This window comes from Neovison vison, chromosome 2 (assembly GCF_020171115.1).
Source record: "Neovison vison isolate M4711 chromosome 2, ASM_NN_V1, whole genome shotgun sequence".
Lineage (NCBI taxonomy): Eukaryota > Metazoa > Chordata > Mammalia > Carnivora > Mustelidae > Neogale > Neogale vison.
The window spans coordinates 168,871,773-168,891,344 of NC_058092.1; positions in this window are offsets into that span (position 1 = coordinate 168,871,773).

The following is a 19,572-nucleotide window of genomic DNA, read 5'->3' on the forward strand; positions in this document are numbered from 1 at the left end:
CACCGTTTACAAGCATGGTTTCAGTTACTATCCTTAACATTTCCTCTTTTCTGCCAGGACTGAACTGCTTCATAGTGGGTCTGATTTAATTTCCCTGGTGCAAAAATTGTGCCTTATCTTTTAATTAATGCACAAAATGTTTACTGTCTCATTAATCAAAACATGGAGAACCACATGTTATTAACTAATGAAAGAAAATTGCAATTGCCCTCAAATAGGTGTCCTAGACATTTAGAGTTTCCTTTAAATCAAGGTTTTGGGAGTATAAATGGAATGTCTCTCATCACAGCTTCATGTTTCTTTTCAGATGCCAGAATGAGACTCTCATTTAGTTTTTAATACTTCCAAGGACAAATATGATTCCAAATACCTATTCAAATTGAATGCTTAGGGAATTCGTGTAAAACATGTCTCCTTCATTGAATGCGTGTGTGTGTGTGTGTGTATGTACAGAGAGAGACAGAGACATGAGGTGGGGAGGGAGGCAGAGAAGGTGGTCCATTGCAAAAGAAAAGAAATAAAAACCTGTTTCCCATGATGTTTATATCCTAGAGCCTCAGAGATTAAAAATGAAATATACAATAGAATTCAAAATTTCTCAGTTACTTTGAAAATAGCTCAATAGGATAAGGACTTCAGACGTTACTGGATGGAAAGCAGACAGATAAGACAAAGGACAGAAAATCAAGAGGGGGAGCATTATGTGAAAATGTGGAGGAAGAAGTGCTCTAGGCAGAGGGTATAGTAAATTCAGCAACTCTGAAGCGAGCAAAGCTGCCCTATTTATGATAGGAAAATCAAGGTTTCCTACAGGGAAGTATCTGGGTAGAATGGTAGAAGCTAAGTTTGAAATAATGAAGACATACATAGGTTCTCATTAGGGTGGTAAGAACTTTGGGTTTTATAGTAAGTGGAGAGAATACCAGGGAAAGAGTTTGAGGAAAGGAGAGTGATAGGATCTTATTTATATTTACAAAAAATGGAGGCGGCTGTGTGGGGAAGAGGCCGAGGAAGAAGAATCACATTGACCAAAGCCAGTCAGAAAATCATGCATTTTCCCAAGGTGTAGTGTGACTTGGACCACGTCAGTGAGAATGTTGACAAGTGGTCAGACATGGGTGCATTTGGAAGTTAACCTCAACAGGACTTGCTGATGGATTACCTGTGGGATGTGGAAAAACAGAAACCCAGAAAGGGTCTTCTGGATGTGAGGCAGGAGGAGCTAAGGGAAAGGCAGTTTTGGTTCCTGAAATGGGGACATCCATGAACATTGATGCAGTGGTTACACATCTGAATAAAGTGCCGTGCTCACAGCTGGTATTTAAGTCAGACATCCAGGGGTGGTATTATCGCACAGCTGAACCATGGTCTCCATTTTCACCGGTGGTTTTTAGTTTGTTTGCATTACTTTTTCTTTTTCTTTCTTTTTTTTTTTTTTGTGGTGCTTTGCTGGACAGAAGAAACGAGAATATATATATTTCCTCTCTGGTGACTTCTGTGCTATCTAACTTCTTCCCAAGGAGAGGAAAACAAAAAAAATTTTTTAAAAATTTCACAGAAGACCTTTTTATTTGATTTGAAGAAAGGGAAAAATCAAGAGTCATGTATGTGAATTTAGGAGAGACCCATAAAGTGCTATATTTTATCTTTGAAGAGCAATCCTTATGGTTAGCACTGATGGATGGGTAATAACAGCTCTTGAAACATATACACAGCAAATGATCTAATCTGTCATGCTTCCTGTTTTAAAGCTGTTGAAATACACTGAATCTACGTACTCTTGAATCATTACCCTTTCTTGAAAAAAAAAAAAAAGTATAGTGATACCAAAACAACCCATCAACTTAGTTATATCAAAATGATCTTTTGGTTCCAGGACTGTTAGTTAGGCATTTTTCTTTTTAAGGGGACAGACCATGCCTTTTCCTCTGTGTTTCCAGTGCCCAGCACGAAGTAAACAGTTATTGACCACTTCCTGTGTTCTAGGTGCTTTATACGCAATATGATCTTTAAAATCCTCACAAGTTTTAGGTGGGGGTACTTCTTTTCTCTTTTCATCCTTAGTGTGTAACACACAGAGAGACCTGACACTTGTCCACAATCAGTTTGTGACTAGCTGTTGAATGACAGACTGTTTTGACAAGACATATCTACCATCAGGCTAGACACAATTTAAGTAATTAAGAATGACTGACAAGAGGCATGATTTTTCTAGCATCAGCCAGATGAAGCTGGAAATAGTGATTCCCAGAAACCCTTTCCCATTGCAGTTCTGGGTTCAAGCCGACCCAACAGCAACTTTTCCAAAAGATTTGGAAGGTAGAATTCAAACAAATCATTGTCCTCTGAAAGTTGTCATGCTTGGATTTCATGACCGAGAGAAGAAGCACTGTCTTTGGGTTCCATATTGTTCTCATTCTTTCAGGCTCCCTCTGTGCCCAGTTCTTTCACCCCATAGGAGCCTAGGAACCCCCACTTGGCTGCAGCCCCAAAGGCTTCCCTGCCCAGGTCCCTGAACTGGCCAGGAATGCTGGCCTTGTCAGCTGATTGGCTGGGATGCCTCTTTATTCAGCTTCTTTCACGTGCTCACTTCTCCAGCTCTTCCTGTAACTGAATAGGACTTAATTCCTATAATAAATCTCTTATCCTTTTATTCATAGTGGTTATCCTCCTCTGATTTAACTCTGAGTAATATACCTGTCAACATATATTTATCTAAGAAAAAGTGAAGGTCTTAGTCTTGTCCTCAAAGAAAATACTTTTCATTTTGAAAACCTATTTATTAAGTGAAGCAATCATTTTGGGAAAAAATCAAAATGCAGAAAAATACATTTCTATATTTATGTCATGGCTGCCGCTCGGAAAGTTTGTCAGACATTTTTCACATTCTGTGAATATTTCTGCATAAGTGCTTTTAAGTACTCCTGTTACTCAGTGGTAAAGGCAAAGGTCACAGTGAATAAGAGAAATGACTCTTACTGAAAAGCCCCCAGATTGTCCTCTCCTGGAAGCTCGAAATACAAGACTGTTGTAAGAGTCAGTAATCATGCCACCTGGTGACCATAGCTGCACCTGCTGGGAGCATAACGTGATGTACAGATTCGCAAAAACCACCATGTCCTCCTCCTGGAACTAACATAACACTGGGTGCCAGCCACACTCAGACTGAAAAAAAAAAAGAAAGAAAGAAAGAAGGAAATAACACTCAGCTTGTCTAAGAAAGAGTCAAGTTAGAAAACACATGTCTGCATCTTCATTTAGGTTTATATGTATTTACTTACTAGGAGGACTTGGTCAAATGCTCTTATACAATACTATGTATAGCAATATAACACCGTGTTTGAAATGATATATGTTAAAAATAATAAAACCAAATAATCATTAATGATACTTTAAAATCCTTTCTTACAGGGACAAAATAATACAAATTGGAATCACAATAGTAACTAATTAATAATAATAAATAATTATGGTAAGTATAAACAGATATATGCCAGTGCTACGTACATATATATATGTGTGTTTATATATATGTTAAATATTTGTAAACTTCTACATACATGCTTACACTATTTTAAATATTTATGGTGAAAATTATTTTGTATTTGTGTTAATTTTCATATTTTTGGCTAAGAGGCAAGAAGAGGACACACACCCAAACTGATGAACAAAAATATGTCAGTTACATGGTTGCTTTGATATGTGTGAGCAGAGTTCTCAAGTGTGTTTTGTGAACATGGGGAATGTCAACAGACTGTGCTTATAGTTGAATACACTTGGAAAAGCCAGGGGAGGAAAGCTACCTCAACACGTGTCGTTACCAACACAGGGCTACCCTGCATTTGGGTTTCCAAGGTAAAGAAGGAGGAACACAGCGCTTCCCAAGTTCTTAGAAGACAGCTTTCCTTTCATACACATGTTCCATGCAATGTGGGTTGGTTCTTCTTGGAATAAGAAGTGAATGATTTGTCCTCTGCTATAGTACTCTCCATTGCCAACCCAAGGAGGATGTTTTCATCTTCAGCCGATAAGAATAACTAAACCGAAATTATATATTCTTATTTTTTACAACTCTAAAAATAGCCTCCATTCTGCAGTTCACTTTCTGGTTTCGATCTAAAAGCAGTGGTTTGGCACAGTGAGAGAAAGCTCCAAAGGTGTTTTTAAGTGTTCGAGTAATTAACATGAAGCCCTGGACTGAAGTGGAGGAGCTTGCTCAGGTCAGTAAAGCCTCTATAAAATAGGACAGCTTAGCCATTACCTGGCCCCATCCTCCTGCGCATTTACAGAACATTTCACCTCGGTGCCCTGTCCCCCAGGGCCCTTTTCTCCTCTAGGGCATGACAGATGAGAAACTTAGCGGCAGACTGAGATGCGGACTCTGCTCCTAAGGTACCATTCTCCTTTCTAGAACTGAATCTTGTCTTCTTTTTAAAGATTTATTTATTTAAAAGTTTAGATGGGGGAGGCGAAGAGCTGAGGAAGAAGGGGAGAGAGACTCCCCACTGAGTGCAGGTTCCCCAGGCAGGGCTCAATTCCTGAGCTGAAATCCAGAGCCTGCCTCTTGACTCACTGAGCCCCCTGGGTACCCCCAGGACTGAATTTTACAATTGCTGACCAGGAGGCTTTCTCCTTGTGCGTATGCAGTTCAGTTACACTGAAGTACAGGGAAGTATTCTAGCAGCCTAGTACCACCATTTCCAAATAGAGTCCTTGCTTAGTAGAAACGGGAATCAGCCATCCCTAAGCCACTGTGGATGTGTCCTTTCTAAACCAGACTGGCCGTGCTTGCATCTAGCACAGAAAGCCTCAGCACCACACTGTTTCGTTTTCAGTGGGGAAAAAAGATTGCAGGTAGAGCCCGTTTTGCAGCATTAACTCTTTCCCATTTTCTCTGAGCCTCGATATACTTGTGTTTACTTTTTTAAAATATAAATGACTCTTTGTACAACATGGCCTCTGGACATGTCTGTGTCATGTAAAATAAATAAATCTGTTTTTCCTACCTCTCATTTTCCTTATAAAAAAGATACACATACTCCTTTGATAAAATAATTCTGTACGGCATTGTCGTGTGAAGTGTCTGACCATGTTTGCAAGTTGACAAGTGGGTTTGGGGTTTGTAACAGAGAAAAAAGTCTCTGCCTTGCTTGCCCATTAGTTCTTCTCTTCTCTCTGATTTTATATTTAGTTGAAACCCTATGGAGCCTTTCAATTGCTTTGAGAAGTGATGAAGTTGATTCCATAAATCTTACTGAACTTAAAATTGCCCAAAAATGTAATTAAAGCAGTCTGAAAATGGCTGTCTCCAAAAGGCGCCTTTGTATAATGAGAACAGTAGTAAGTGGTCTATTCTCTGGTCTTGAACGCTCCCCAAAAGATAAATTACAGTATTTTGTGGAAGCCATCTTTTAATTACAGGGTCTTCATTAATCACCCAGCAAACAATAGCTACTGACAACTTAATAAAAATGCCTAATAGGAATTATTAAATCACTCTTATGATCCTTTGTTATGTGAACTGTTGTGGTTTCCTGACACAGCTGAATGTCCATGAAAAAAAAGAAAAAAAAATTACTATTTGAAATTCTTATAACTTTATTAATTATGACCCACTTATCAGTGACCCATATATGCACATTACCAGGACCAGTGGTTTTCCAGAATCTGAGACTGCTGAGTGTTGCATAGCGTCTACCACGAGAAAGTGTATCTTTACTTGCTGCCTGCACTTCTCTGTTTACTCTGGAAACCTTGCCAACCCACTCAGTGTGCCCAGAAAGTAGGATAAAAGATCTCCTGTAGGATCTTTGTGCACTTGATCCTTTTCTCTGAAAATCGCTTGCATTTCTGTCTCCTTAAGTCAAATTTGAGTTGCCTGATAGCACTTACATTACTCTGTCTTGGTATCTGTGCAGTGTGATTTGAGGCTTCTATGAGCTTCCAACTGTGTAGGGACAGGACCGCTGAACTGCACTGTGCTCTGGGAGGTTCCTCAAGGGTTTTACTCTGTCCTGAAAACCTGAAATTGCAAGGGGAAAGCTTTCAGTGAGTTTTTTGAGTCCTTCCGGTGCATTGAACCTGAGCGCGGGTTTGTGAACCTGCCAAACATAGAATTGGGGTCGTAAGCAAAGGTGGTCTGGTGGGGTTGCTCCTTTCAACTCCAGCTGACTAACTCCTCTAATAGTGAATTTCATGTTTTACTTTGTTGTTGCACTCCTTTGCACCTTAACAGAGTATCTGGCAATAATTCTGCACTCACTATTTAGCTTTTGTTTTCCTGACCTTGAATGCTTCCTGATGAAGGGATGGACGTATGTAGACAGCACATTAGGGAGCCGTGTGGCAACCGTGTTGCCTGCTGAGGACTAAGGACAGGGCAGAGAAACAAAAGAGGCTAATAAGTCATTTTTCACAAACTAGATGATGGGGGAAAAAAAAACAGGGAATATGTAATGCAGAAACTGAAACTGCACAAGAATGAATATTTTCTTTGATTCCTGAGAAAAGAAATGATTTGAATTCAAAACACTACCATTCTGTTTGGTAAGCATGAAATTAGAGACCTGTTGGGATGTGCTTCCAGGAAGAGCTGGTCCACAGGGATTTAGACAAAGCACACAACCAATCCCATGGTCCAGCTTCCGAAATAATAAGATCATAGATCATCAGTGAATAAAGAGTTTATAAAAGGGCAGAAAATGTCCAATAAGGAGGATGCAAGAATTCCTAAAGAAGGGGATAGCAAAGATAAAATTAGTATTAGAAAGTGGAGGAAAACATCTCTGGGGAAAAAAGAAATCTTTAAGTCTAGAACATAGGAACCCTCAACCACTCTTCCTTATTCCACTTATTTTATGGGATTCCTTTGCCAAGGACTGACTAGTATTTCCTGCATCCCTTAGAAGTCTTGTCCTTACGTGGCTATGGCGTCAGGGTGTGTCGAGAAGCCTGGATGCTTTTGGACATTATAAGGACATAATCTGTTCCCAGTCAGACATAATCTCTCACCAACTCTAATTGTTGACAAGCCATCATTTCAGGGGCATATCTTGTTGTCCCACAAGGAAAATGGAGGGTCCCATGTTTCTTGGACATGGTAGTTCCATTCCGTCCTGCAGGCTTGTTCTCTCATAGTAAATGGATTTTACTGTAAGCTCCTATCATTTTCATTCCTCCTAGCAAACATAGAACAAACCTGAGAAGAACTGGACTCATTATGCTGGTGTGTCTGAGGTGAAAAGAACAGCAGGACCACTTGGGCAGAAGCTGATTCTGTACCTCAAAACGCTTCTTTTCCTATTTCTCTCTATTTCCCCTGGAATCCTAGTATATGAATTTGCCCCAATTGTCCCAGTCTAAACCAGCTCCCTGTTAAACTTGCAAGAAGCTCTGATCATACCTGTGAAAATTCTCCCAGAAACGAGGATTATATGCTTGGCATTGACATTCTGACTACTTTCTGTTGTGAGGTGTACCTTAAATGTTGCTCCTCACCAGCTTCGCTACTGAGGGCTTCTACAGAGGCTGTTCTCATTGCAAAACCAACTATAATTGCCTCCTTGAAAAATGACTCTTTCCTGATTTGTTTGTGTGTAGGAAAGGAAATAGGTAGTTCACACTTAGATTACGTTCATCTAAAATCTAATTGAACCAGTTCTCGTTGTGTCTAAGCAATTCCCTCAGGTGAAAGCAGGAACTTTTGATAGAGTACATTGTTTATTTTCCCAGCTTTATTGAGGTGTAAGTGACAAATGCAATTGGAAGATTTTTCAAGTGTACAACATGGTGATTTGATGTACATGCACGTCATGAAAGGGCTTCTTACGATCAAATGAGTTCATTCTTTCTTGAAAATTGCATTATGAGGTGCTTGGGACCAAAGTTTGAGGATCAGTATAAGATGACAAGGTTTGGACTAACTTTAGGGCATTTGATGCTAAGACTCAAGAAATAGTAATCATTTTAAAACACAAAGGTTTATAGAGGTATGGAATTATTAGATAAAACCCTATGTACTCATTTTATTGTCATGAAGTAAAATCAATACTCCTAGAGCTGATCTAGCATCAGGAAAGTAATATTACTTGATAAATACTTAGTAAGTATCTCCTGGAAGGAGTGATGAAAAATTTATAAATTATGTGAGATACTGTCTCTGCTCCCAAGGAAAATAAAACATGATTGAGATTAGATCTAAAAACAATACCTAAAACCAAGTGGTAAGTAAGTAATGGTGATCATGTTCCCACAGCACTAGTGTGCACCAGGAACTAGTCCTGGGGCTTCATTTACATTGATCGGTTGATTAACTGATGATCACAACCAGTTTAAGGACTGGTGTTATCCATAGTTAAAGATGAGCACAGGGGCGCCTGGGTGGCTCAGTGGGTTGAGCCGCTGCCTTCGGCTCAGGTCATGATCTCGGGGTCCTGGGATCGAGTCCCGCATCAGGCTCTCTGCTCAGCAGGGAGCCTGCTTCCCTCTCTCTCTCTGCCTGCCTCTCCATCTACTTGTGATTTCTCTCTGTCAAATAAATACATAAAATCTTTAAAAAAAAAAAAAAAAAAAGATGAGCACAGAAGGTAGAAAGAGGTTAACTTTCTTAAAGTTGCACAGCTGGTAGATAGCAGACTGAGATTTAAGCCAGCAGGCTGGCTCATGACTCTAGTCATTGTCTGAAAATTACAAGACAGTAAAATCATTGGCAGTGGCGAGCTAAAACAAAATAGAAGAAAGAGCATGATTTTAGTGCCAAGAAATCCTCATTCTGAGCCATGGTTTCACTATTTTTAACTGTGTGCCTTAAACTCACTGCACCTTTGTTCCATCACTCATAAAATTTTAACAGCTAACATTTCCTAAACACTCACTGGCACTGTTTGAAGCAATTTATATGTATTATCACATCTCATACTTTTAATGAGACCATGAGATAAAAGCTATTATTTCTTTTCCATTTTATAGCCGGTAAGGAAACTGAGGTCTTTAAAGATTAAATAATTTGCCTGACATAATAGACATGGTTGCCCCTCCACCCCAGGAAACTGTGTCTCCATATTATATTCTTTTCACTAATATAGTATTAAGCCCCTTCGCAATGTAGATGCTCAAAACAGTAGTGGTTATTATCTTTATTGTTATATTATACATGATTATATATTTATATACAAAAATGTGGCATATCAATGTTGGCAGGCAAACTGCACGAGAGAAATGAGACATGAGTTGGCCCTACATCAACCCATAATCCTTGTAATGTTGTGATGCAGTCTTTGATTAACTTCAAAACACTTAGGAGTTCCACATTCACCCCAGCTGCATACGGTGACCACTGTAGCCACCACTGATCAGGGATCTTACATTCAGAGATGAAAGGGTTGTGCCCGAGTAGCAAGAATAGCTATAGTCGATAGTCAAGCCATGCCAGAGAAGATGACAAAACGTTAATAACAAACTTGGTGAGTTCCACATATATGTAATCCTGAAAATCTCAAAGACACAGGTTGCTTGCTGGTTGTAAAATGTAGTGTTTTGCAGAACTCAACCCGTGTTAATTAAACAACAGGAAAAGAACATTCTTTATCAATTTATAGGCCTTCTTAAGCCTTTTCCAATTATAGACTATTCAAATTACAGACAGATACTCTTTGGGGAGATAAAGCCATTGAAACATTCTTTCAGTTAAAATGAAAGTAAGACATGCATCTTTCCATATTCATGGCATTAGAGTTGTTAGGTATAAAGTATTGAATTCAGTGCCTTCTGTACATAGAACTCAGCTTCTGCTTAGAAAATTAAATTAAACTCTTGAACTAAGATGTTTGTACTTTCTTTTTTTTTAAAGATTTTATTTATTTATTTGAGAGAGAGAGTGTGTGAGAGAGAGCATGAGCGAGGAGAAGGTCAGAGAGCGAAGCAGACTCCCCATGGAGCTGGGAGCCTGATGTGGGACTCGATCCCGGGACTCCAGGATCACGCCCTGAGCCGAAGGCAGTCGTCCAACCAACTGCGCCACCCAGGCGTCCCAAGATGTTTGTACTTTCAATCACAACTTAGCTATTGTAACAGTATCCTAAGATTTGATCAAGCATTTATCTGATTCTTACTTATCTGACCACAATGTTAATAAAATGATGGGTTTCTACTATTACCTTTAAAGAGGTAACACTTTTCTAATTGAAATTTTAAGCTGATTTCTATTATTTCCTGAATTCAGAGTTCAAGATTACATGGTTTACCTCTGGAGAACTAACTATTGAACCTTTGCAAAGTCAAAACAAGTTGACACATTTCTCCCTAAATCAATACAGGAAAATCCAGGTGCTGTGTAAATAGACCAATTTAAGAACCGCCTTCCATCTATGAAATGAGTAGTAGTAACAGAAGATAAAGGTTTACTGATCCTTCTCTGTTAAAATAAATCATAATTAGTGTCCATTTAAGTTTGTTCCTAAACAAAAAGAACAGTTGCACTAAGGAGCTACGTTCAGTTGTGAAAGACAGCAGATTATTTTATTTTCCATTTTGCCTCTTTCGGGTGGTTGAAGTTTCATATGGAGACCCGAGAACTTGAAGTTGGTAGGCCTCTGTAGGCCCCCACACTGCTGAAAACCTCACAAAATATAGGAGATATGAGAACTCTGAGCTTCTGTGGTCTCATCTGTATATGAGGATAAACAAAACTGTCTTCCGTTCTCATGTAGGTTAAATAAGAATGTTTGACATTACATCATGTCTGGCCATTGGGAAGAACTAAAAACAAAAGACTGCAATTAATTTCTTACCATGAAATGTAAATCTGACTGCAGACAGAAACTTTGGGAGAGCATCCTCTGGACTATTGGATTCTAGTGAGTTCACTGTGCTGTGGATGCCAGCTGGGAAAGGATGTGGGGTTTGAAATCCAACTCACACACCCCTCACTGGCCTTGTCCTTTGACTGGAGCCACTTCTGCTGAAGGAGTTCACACTTTCTACTAGTTTCTTGAAAAGCAACACAAAGACCAGCAGTGACAGGAGTCCTGTGTTTCACAAGCTAATATCCCAATGACAGATTCAGAGTGTTTCTCCATGAAAAATTTCTTCAGCTTAAAATAATTTCATGTACAAAATAATTTGTTTTGTTTTTGTTAGTTTTTTTTCCAAAATAATTTATTTTAAAACAATTGAGCATATGCTCCCCAAGAGTAAAGTCAGAATCTCCTTCTCTACCATTGCCTTAAAAGAACTAATTTTAAAAAATGCTATCCCACTTGATACATGCAGTAATTTTAAAATATAAGGTAAACTTAGAAATCATTTTTAGAACAGAAATAGTACTTTAAGAACTCCCACTCTAAATGTTATGAAATTAATGATTTCATCTTTGCTATTCTGTGATTGATACTAACTCAGATATTTATAAACTATCCTTTTTTTCCCTTGCCTGAACCTATTCTGATTCCCCACATGTGGCCTCTTTAGCAATCAAGTATTATCTATGTTTGACGGTGCACTTTGATATTAATAATAGTTTTTTCCTACTTTTGAACCTTTGAATCATGTTCCAACTCCATGTGTTGCTTACCTCTTCATACTTCTTGATCCTTTTTTTTTTTTTCTTTTGTTCTGAGCGTCTCTGAAATGATTATACTTTTTATCCACCCCTGGAACTGTTACATGCTGAGCAATGACTTTCATTCCTTCATAAATGAAGCAATAAATATGATTTTACAGGATCCTTATCCTTAGAAACAAAGGATTTATATTTTAAAACATAGATAAAAATAGAATTAAATGAAATTATTGTACAGAATTGTGAGTTGGCTCATGGAAACTTGACACCACTTGAAATATTACTAAAAACTTTATTTAGTGGCAATATTTGTCTATCCACTTTGCTTTCTTAGTTTTAATCTTATCTGGGGGATATCACAGCTTCCTTCATGCCTCTGTTGGCATGACAGAATTAATACATATGCAATCCAAATTTGGGCTCCAGTTCCTTTATAAATCATGAGAGATTCATGAAAGCTCACTGAGACCGTGAAGCCAGACTTACATGGTAATGATAACAGTAATTTCTATTTATGTAGTAGCACTTCATGGAAAAAAACTCTGAAATGTTATCAAATATGTTTATAATAATGAATTCACCTGCTTGTAAAAGAAGTTTCCCTTTTGGTCAAGTAATATATCATTTCAGATGTTGCTTTCTCTAATCCTATGATTTATCTTTTAGTATATGTGTGTGTTTAGACAACTTTTAGGTGGGGTTTACATCTATTCACACAATCTTTGCCTTTTTTTGTGGAATATTAGGGTCATTTACATTTAATGTAGGTCTGTTTTTTCCCCATCATCTATTCCTCCTTTATAACTGCTACCTTTTCCCCTGCTTCCTATCTTGTTAGAATCAATTGAATATTTTAATATTCTGTTTCAGTTCCTCTTTTAGTTTGTTGTGTGTGTTTTTATGGTTTCCTTATGATTTAAAATACACATCTTTATCCTATGGTAATCTTCATTAAAAAATTATAACACCTCATATAGTCCACAAAGAAGGAAATGAAAATTGTGCCTTCTGTTTTCCTCCTGTCATACACTATGGTATTTTGTCATAACTTGGACTTCAACAAGTTACCAACTCCAAAATTATAATGTGTGCTTATAAGAAATTAAAAGCAAGAAATCCTTTCTAGTATATTACACTTATATGTACTACATCTATCTGTTCTTCTTTATAGATCAGACTTTATTTTGTATCATTTTCTATAGCCTATAAAACTTCAGTTCATTATAGTGAAATACCTTATAGTGAATATATATTCCTTATACATTCCTTATAGTGAAAACTGCTGGTGATAAATTCTCTCAGCTTTGGGTTGAAATTTGTGTTTGTTTTGCTTTCATTGTTAAATATTTTTAAAATAGATACAACCTTCTAGTTTTCTGTTTTTCCCTAGCTCCTTAAAGACATTGTTCTATTGCTTTCTGATTCCCACATTTTTTATGAGACTTGGGTAATTCTCATCTATGTTCCTTTCTATATAAGATGTGTTACTTCTTTTCCTTAGTCTGCTTTTGCATTTTTCTTCATTTTTAAAAAGATTTAATTTATTTATTTGAGAGAGATGCAGCAAGAGAGGGAACACAGTAGGGGTAATTGGGGGAAGGAGAAGCAGGCTTCTCGCTGAACAGGGCGCCCTATGGGGATGTGGGGCTTGATCCCAGGACCCTGGGAATCATAACCTGAACTGAATGGAGACACTGAACAACTGAGCTACCCAGACACCCCTAAAGATTTTATTCTTAAGTAATATCTATGCCCAGAGTGGGGCTCAGACTCACAACCCCAAGACAAGAGTTGCACTCCTTACCACCTGAGCCAGCCAGGTGCCACATTCATCATTGGTTTTTAACAATTTAATAATGAAGTACTTTTGTGTGGTTTTCTTTTTGTTTACCGTGCTTTAATTTTTTTGACTTCCTTACAAACTGGGACTTTAGAGTTTTCCTCAGATTTTTATAATTTCAGTCATTTTTTTCCTTCTGGTGTTATTTCTGCCCTTAATTTCTACCCTGTTCTTTTTCTGTCACTGCATTTATATGTATGTTAAACCACTTGATGTCCCACAGGTAACTTCTGATATTTGATCCTACGTAAATTGATCTGTCATTCTCTGTTCATGCTTCCCCGAATCTTTTCATTGTCCCATTGTCTACAGTAGAAAAATTTGAACCAAGTATAAGCTGATACTGTAGGTTGAAGAGGTCAAATAAAACATTTATTAAATAGTGAACGTACTAGAAATGTAATGTACAAGGAATACATGAATCAAGAGTCAGGTATAGGAATACCAATCCTTAGAAGGTAGAAAGCAGGAAAAAGAAATGGAACAAGTCTGAGTCTCGAAAGAAATGGAACAAGTCTGAGTCTCGGGAAAATAGAAACAAAAGCAATTTTTTTTTTAAAGATTTTATTTATTTATTTGACAGAGATCGCAAGTAGGCAGAGAGGCAGGCAGAGAGAGAGAGAGAGAGGGGAAAGCAGGCTCCCCACTGAGCAGAAAGCCCAATGCAGGGCTACATCCCAGGACCCTGGGATCATGACCTGAGCTGAAGGCAGAGGCTTTAACCCAATGAGCCACCCAGGCGCCCCTGAAAGCAATTTTTTAAGACTGGATGAAATTCGGGCACCTCTGTAGTTCAGTGGGTTGGGCCTCTGCCTTTGGCTCAGGTCATGATCTCAGGGTCCTGGGATGGAGCCCCACATCAGGCTCTCTGCTTAGTGGGGAGCCTGCTTCCCCCCTCCTCTTTCTCTGCCTGCCTCTCTGCCTACTTGTGATCTCTCTCTGTCAAATAAATAAGTAAAATCTTAAAAGAAAAAAAAAGAATATTCAGAAAGAACTATGGCAAATATATCTGTATCCATTAGTCCCTCAAATGTATTCTAGTTTTATTCAAATACCATCTTCAAATATTACAATAAATTGTGTACACATTTGTGCAGTTTTCCATGGCTGGAAACCATATAGTAAATAAATTTGTGTTTCAGCAAAACTATGAGTACTTGTTATATAGCAAAGCACCACACCCTGTCTCTGTGGGTTGCATGATGAGTGAATCAGACACAGCACCTGCCCCCCTGCCACCCTGTCAAGCTGGCAGAGCAGCCGTCAATTCATAGATTCAACACAATCTTTCACAATAGCAACAGAGACAAGAAAGTGCTATAAAGGGGTACCTGGGTGGCTCAGTCAGTGAAGAGACTGCCTTTAGCTCAGGTCATAATCCCGGGGTACTGGGATTGAGTCCCCCCTCAGGCTTCCTTCTCAGCATGGACTTTGCTTCTCTCTCTCCTTCTGCCTGCCTCTCTGTCTGCTTGTGATCTCTCTGTCTCTGTGTCAAAAAAATAAATGAATAAATCTTTAAAAAAAAAAAACTAAACTAAAAAAAGACTGGATGAAAGAAATGTAGTTATTCCTCTGTAACTGTTCTTTCATACAAAACATACCCCTCATCCTTTATGCTATCTTATGCACAAGTTGCAAGCCTCCAAGTTATGTGATTATTTTTTTAATTGTCATTTTATAAAGTCCTTTATTTTGTAAAATAAGCTGATGTTTCTTCAGTCTTCCTGTCATATGTCACACATTCTTACTTTTACCATTTCCAAAACTTATCCTTGAAGCACTGGTGAGACTTCCTTAAAGAATCCAACAAATACTTAACAGACCCTTCAGCTCTCTCTTCCCTTGAAAATTCTCTGTAGAGGTTTCTGTAGTAATTATTTGGAAACCAATCATCTACCTTGCTCCATTGCCATTACCTGTTAGTATCAGCACTTAATAACCCCCTTCTTTCTCGACTCATATTTGTAAGCACTTTGACACCACCTGCATTCCTTTCCCTCTCTCAAATTCTGAGAATTCTTAAGCTTCTGTCTTCACTGTCAACTTTCTTTGTTTTCTAGGAATTTTCAGTTTATTTCTAATTTTCTAATATTTAAAATTAAATATTCCTAATATTTAAATTTTAAATAAAAACTTTATACTTAAGGTATATAGCATGATGATTTGACATACATATACGTAGTGGAAAGTATTACTACAGCCAAGTTCATTAGCACATCTATCTCCTCGAATAGGTACCATTTGTATGCCTGTGTGTGTGTGTTTGTGTGTGTGTGTTGAGAGCACCTGTAATCTACTCTCTTAGCAAATTTCCAGTATTCAGTGCAACACTATTAAGTATAGTCATCAGACTGTACACTAGAGCCTTGCACTTATTCATCTTACCTAATTGCAACTTTGTGCCTTGGACCACATCTCCCCATTTTCCCCACTCCCAGCCCCTGGCAACCACCCCTCTACTCTGTGTTACAACAAGTTTGACTTCTTTAGATTCTGCACATAAATGAGATCCTGTAGTATTTCTCTTTTTCTTTCTGACTTATTTCACTTAGTATAATGTTCCCCAAGTTCATACATGTTGTTACATATGACAAGTTTTCCCTTTTGAATAATATTCCATTGTCTTTATTTACCACATTTCTTTATCCATTCCTGCATCAGCAGGCATATAAGTTGTTTCCATATTTGGCTTGTGAATAATGCTACAATGAACATGGGAGCACATGTATCACCAAGGTATGTATGTATGTATGTGTGTGTGTGTATGTATGTATGATACATGTATCACCATGAATCAAGGTACTAATTTCATTTACCAATTTCATTTCCTCTGGGTATATACCCAGAATTGGGATTGCTGGATCATATAGCAGTTCTGGTTTTAGTTTTTTGTGGAAACTTTATACTGTTTTTCATAGTGGCTATACCAATTTATGTTCCCACCAAAAATAGGCAAAAATTCCCGTTTCTCCACATCCTTGTCAACATTCATCGTGTCTTAACATCTGATAATAGCCATCTTAACAATTGTGAGATGATCTTTCATTGTGGTTTTGATTTGCATTTCCCTGATGATGAGTGATACTGAGCAGCTTTTTATATACCTGTTGGCCATTCATTCATACATTGTCTTTAGAAAAATGCTTATTCAGGTGCTTTCCTCACTTTGTAATCAGGTCACTTATTATTTGTTATTGAATTATATGCACTCCTTATATGTTTTGGATATTAACTCATCCAATATATGGTTTGTAACTATTTTTTTCCCAGTCTGTAGGTTGCCTTTTAATTTTTTTGATTATTTCCATTACTGTCCAGAAGGTTTTCAGTTTGATGTCATCCCACTTTTTTTTGTTTGTTTGCCACAGCTTTTGGTGTCACAAACTCCCACCAAGAAAAAAAAAATTGCCAAGGCCAACATCCAGGAGTTTTTTCCACATGTTTCCCTCTAAGACTTACATGGCTTTGAAAGACCCTTCCCCCAGTTGTTAACTAATTAACTGCTCTTTTGCCTTTCTGTAACCGCTTGGCTTTTAGGGTGTGACACTGGTCTCCTGTTTGAACAAGATACCTTCTGCTAATAGCCGAGGCATAGGCAGGAGGCAGGGGCCACATAGTCACGTAGGCAGGATGCATCTCTGCTGAGTAATAAGGTCCAACTCCCCCTCCTCACTCCCCCTTCCCGCCTTTTTCTTCACGCGCGCAGGTCCTCCAAAGCCAATCCGCAAACACCAAGTTTGCCTTTTTCAAATGTTCAAATTGTCAGCCAATCAGCTCCGCCCCATCCAAAACTTGTTTGTATCTGTCTATAAAAATCCTGCAGCACCCCAGCCTGGTGTGCTCAGCTAGCAGGAGCTGCTGACCACCCGCAGGCGCCTGCGCTACAATAAAGAACCTCTTGCTGCTTGCATCCTGTGGCAGTGTTGAATTCTTGGGTAAGGGGATCCGCGGGTCTTACAGCTTCAGGTCTTAAATTGAAGTCTTTAATTCATTTTGAGTTCATTTTTCTGCATGTTGTTAGGTAAGGGTCCAGTTTCATTCTTGTGCTGGGTAGACTGGGAAACCCCAGGCCCTGGGACCTCGACCCTGCTTGTCCCACAGATGTTGCCAAAGGCTCTTGGTGTCATCAGGAGCAAGAATTCAAGGACAAACAACACAGCAGGCAAATGACAAGTAAGAAAATTTGTTAAAGCAAAAGTACACTCTCAAGATTTGAGAGCAGGCGAGAGAGATGCACACCCTGGGGTTTGGGTTTCTATCTTTTATAGACAGTTGTTAACCAGGGGGTAGAATATTCATTACTTGAGGCAGGATTCCTGGGAAGCAGGTTTCCCTCTTCTTCCTTCTTTGCTCGGGGGTTTCCTATCCTGGCACCTGCCATTTTGGGTCTGTCTGGCTTGATCGGCTTCTTGTGGCTTTGTTTAGGAGTGCTCCTAGCTCAGGCCTCTGACTTCATTGCTGGCCTCCAGGTATCCTGTTACAGCCTAACTCACTGCCTCTAACAGACACCCAGCTTTGAATATAATTTGAAATCAGGAAATAGGATGCCTTCAACTCTGTTCTTTTTTCTCAGTATTACTTTGGCCATTGAGGTCTTTTGTGGTTCTGATTAAGTTCTAGAATATAGGTGAGGTTCGGTGGGGTGAGGTCCAGAGCCAATGACCAAGAAGGAATTCTTGAGACATCTTTGGTTCAGAATGGTGGTTTATTAAAGCATGGGGACAGGACCCATGGGCAGGAAGAGCTGCTGCCCCTGGGATGTGAAGTGTGGTCTATTATATACTTATAAATTGGAGAGGAGATTAGGGATGATGTAAGTCTCTAAGGAATTTTGGAAGCAAGGTTTCTAGGACCTTGAGTGGCTAGCTATTGTCTGGAGAAAAGGTTATTCATTAACAGTAATAAAACCTTCTCCTGAGACCCTTTAGATGTATATCAGTGGGCCATATGCTTGGGAATGATTGTCGACACTGTCTTGGAGGTTTAGAGATAAAGTTTTTTTAAAGGAATTGTTAAAGTAGACTTACAGAATCCTGGTTGGGGGTAGGGGTCAGTCAGGCTAGGATTGCCCTTCGCCCTTAGCAAAGCCTTAAGGTGGGGGTAATTGAGTCCCTAGAGGAGAGTCACTCTGCCTATTTTAAGGGCTTGTCAGTAGGTAAGGAAATTTAATAATTTTTCTTCTGCCTTTGTTTCCCACATCAGTTCCATGCAAATTTTAGTATTAATTTTTCTATTTCTGTGTAAAGTACCATTGGAATTTTGATAGGGATTGCATTGAATTGATCTGTTTATTGCTTTAGGTAGTATGAATATTTTAATAATATTAATTCTTCCAGTTCATGAACATGGGATAATTTTATGTTCATTTGTATCTTCTTTAATTTTATCATCAACTTTCAGCCCTCTCCTTTTCATTTTGTAGCCAGTGTGCTTACTCAGTTCTGTTTCATAAAAGGAAGTTCCTCCAAAAATCATACTTAACTTTGATAGGGAAAAACTGCACTCTAAGGTGGCTGACCAAACCAACAAGGGAATTCCAGTCCCTGTCTCAAAGTCCTTCTGGGTTCTTCTTTCCTACCCTGTTTCCTGCACGCTCCAAAAGTACCAAGTATGTGGAAGTAGAAGGGTATAAATTCCCCTCCCTGCTTGTGCTCAGGGCTCAGATCTTTGGTGAATAACCTCGTCTGAGCCCACTGGTGTTAAAAATAAACCTCTGATCCTCTAAAGTCTTTGAGTGCCTCTTGGTCCTTCTGCCAGGATTCAGTCCAGGTTTTGCAACAACTTTATTGTATAAATGCAAACTAAATACCCTCCACCAAAAAGAGGGAAGAAAAGGGAGGGGGAAGAAAAGGAAAATCAGAGAAATACAATAGTGTGTCAGTTACATGCATCATGGTGACCAGCGGGTATTTTCATAGGGTGTGTGGCATCTATTCGCATTTCCCTCTCATTCTATGTATTTCACTAATGAGGGAGCAGAAGGTAAGCTGAGGACAGGCAAAAGCTGACAACTCACACCCCAACCCCCCAGATGGGATATATGTGACATTCCCCAGACGCTCCTGGCTGCCCTAAAGGAAAAGCAAGTGGTTAATTTATAGAGATCACAATCCTGCAAGACAGGGATCTCCCTCAGTTTACAAATGTCTTAGCAATTTACAGGAACAAAGCATTT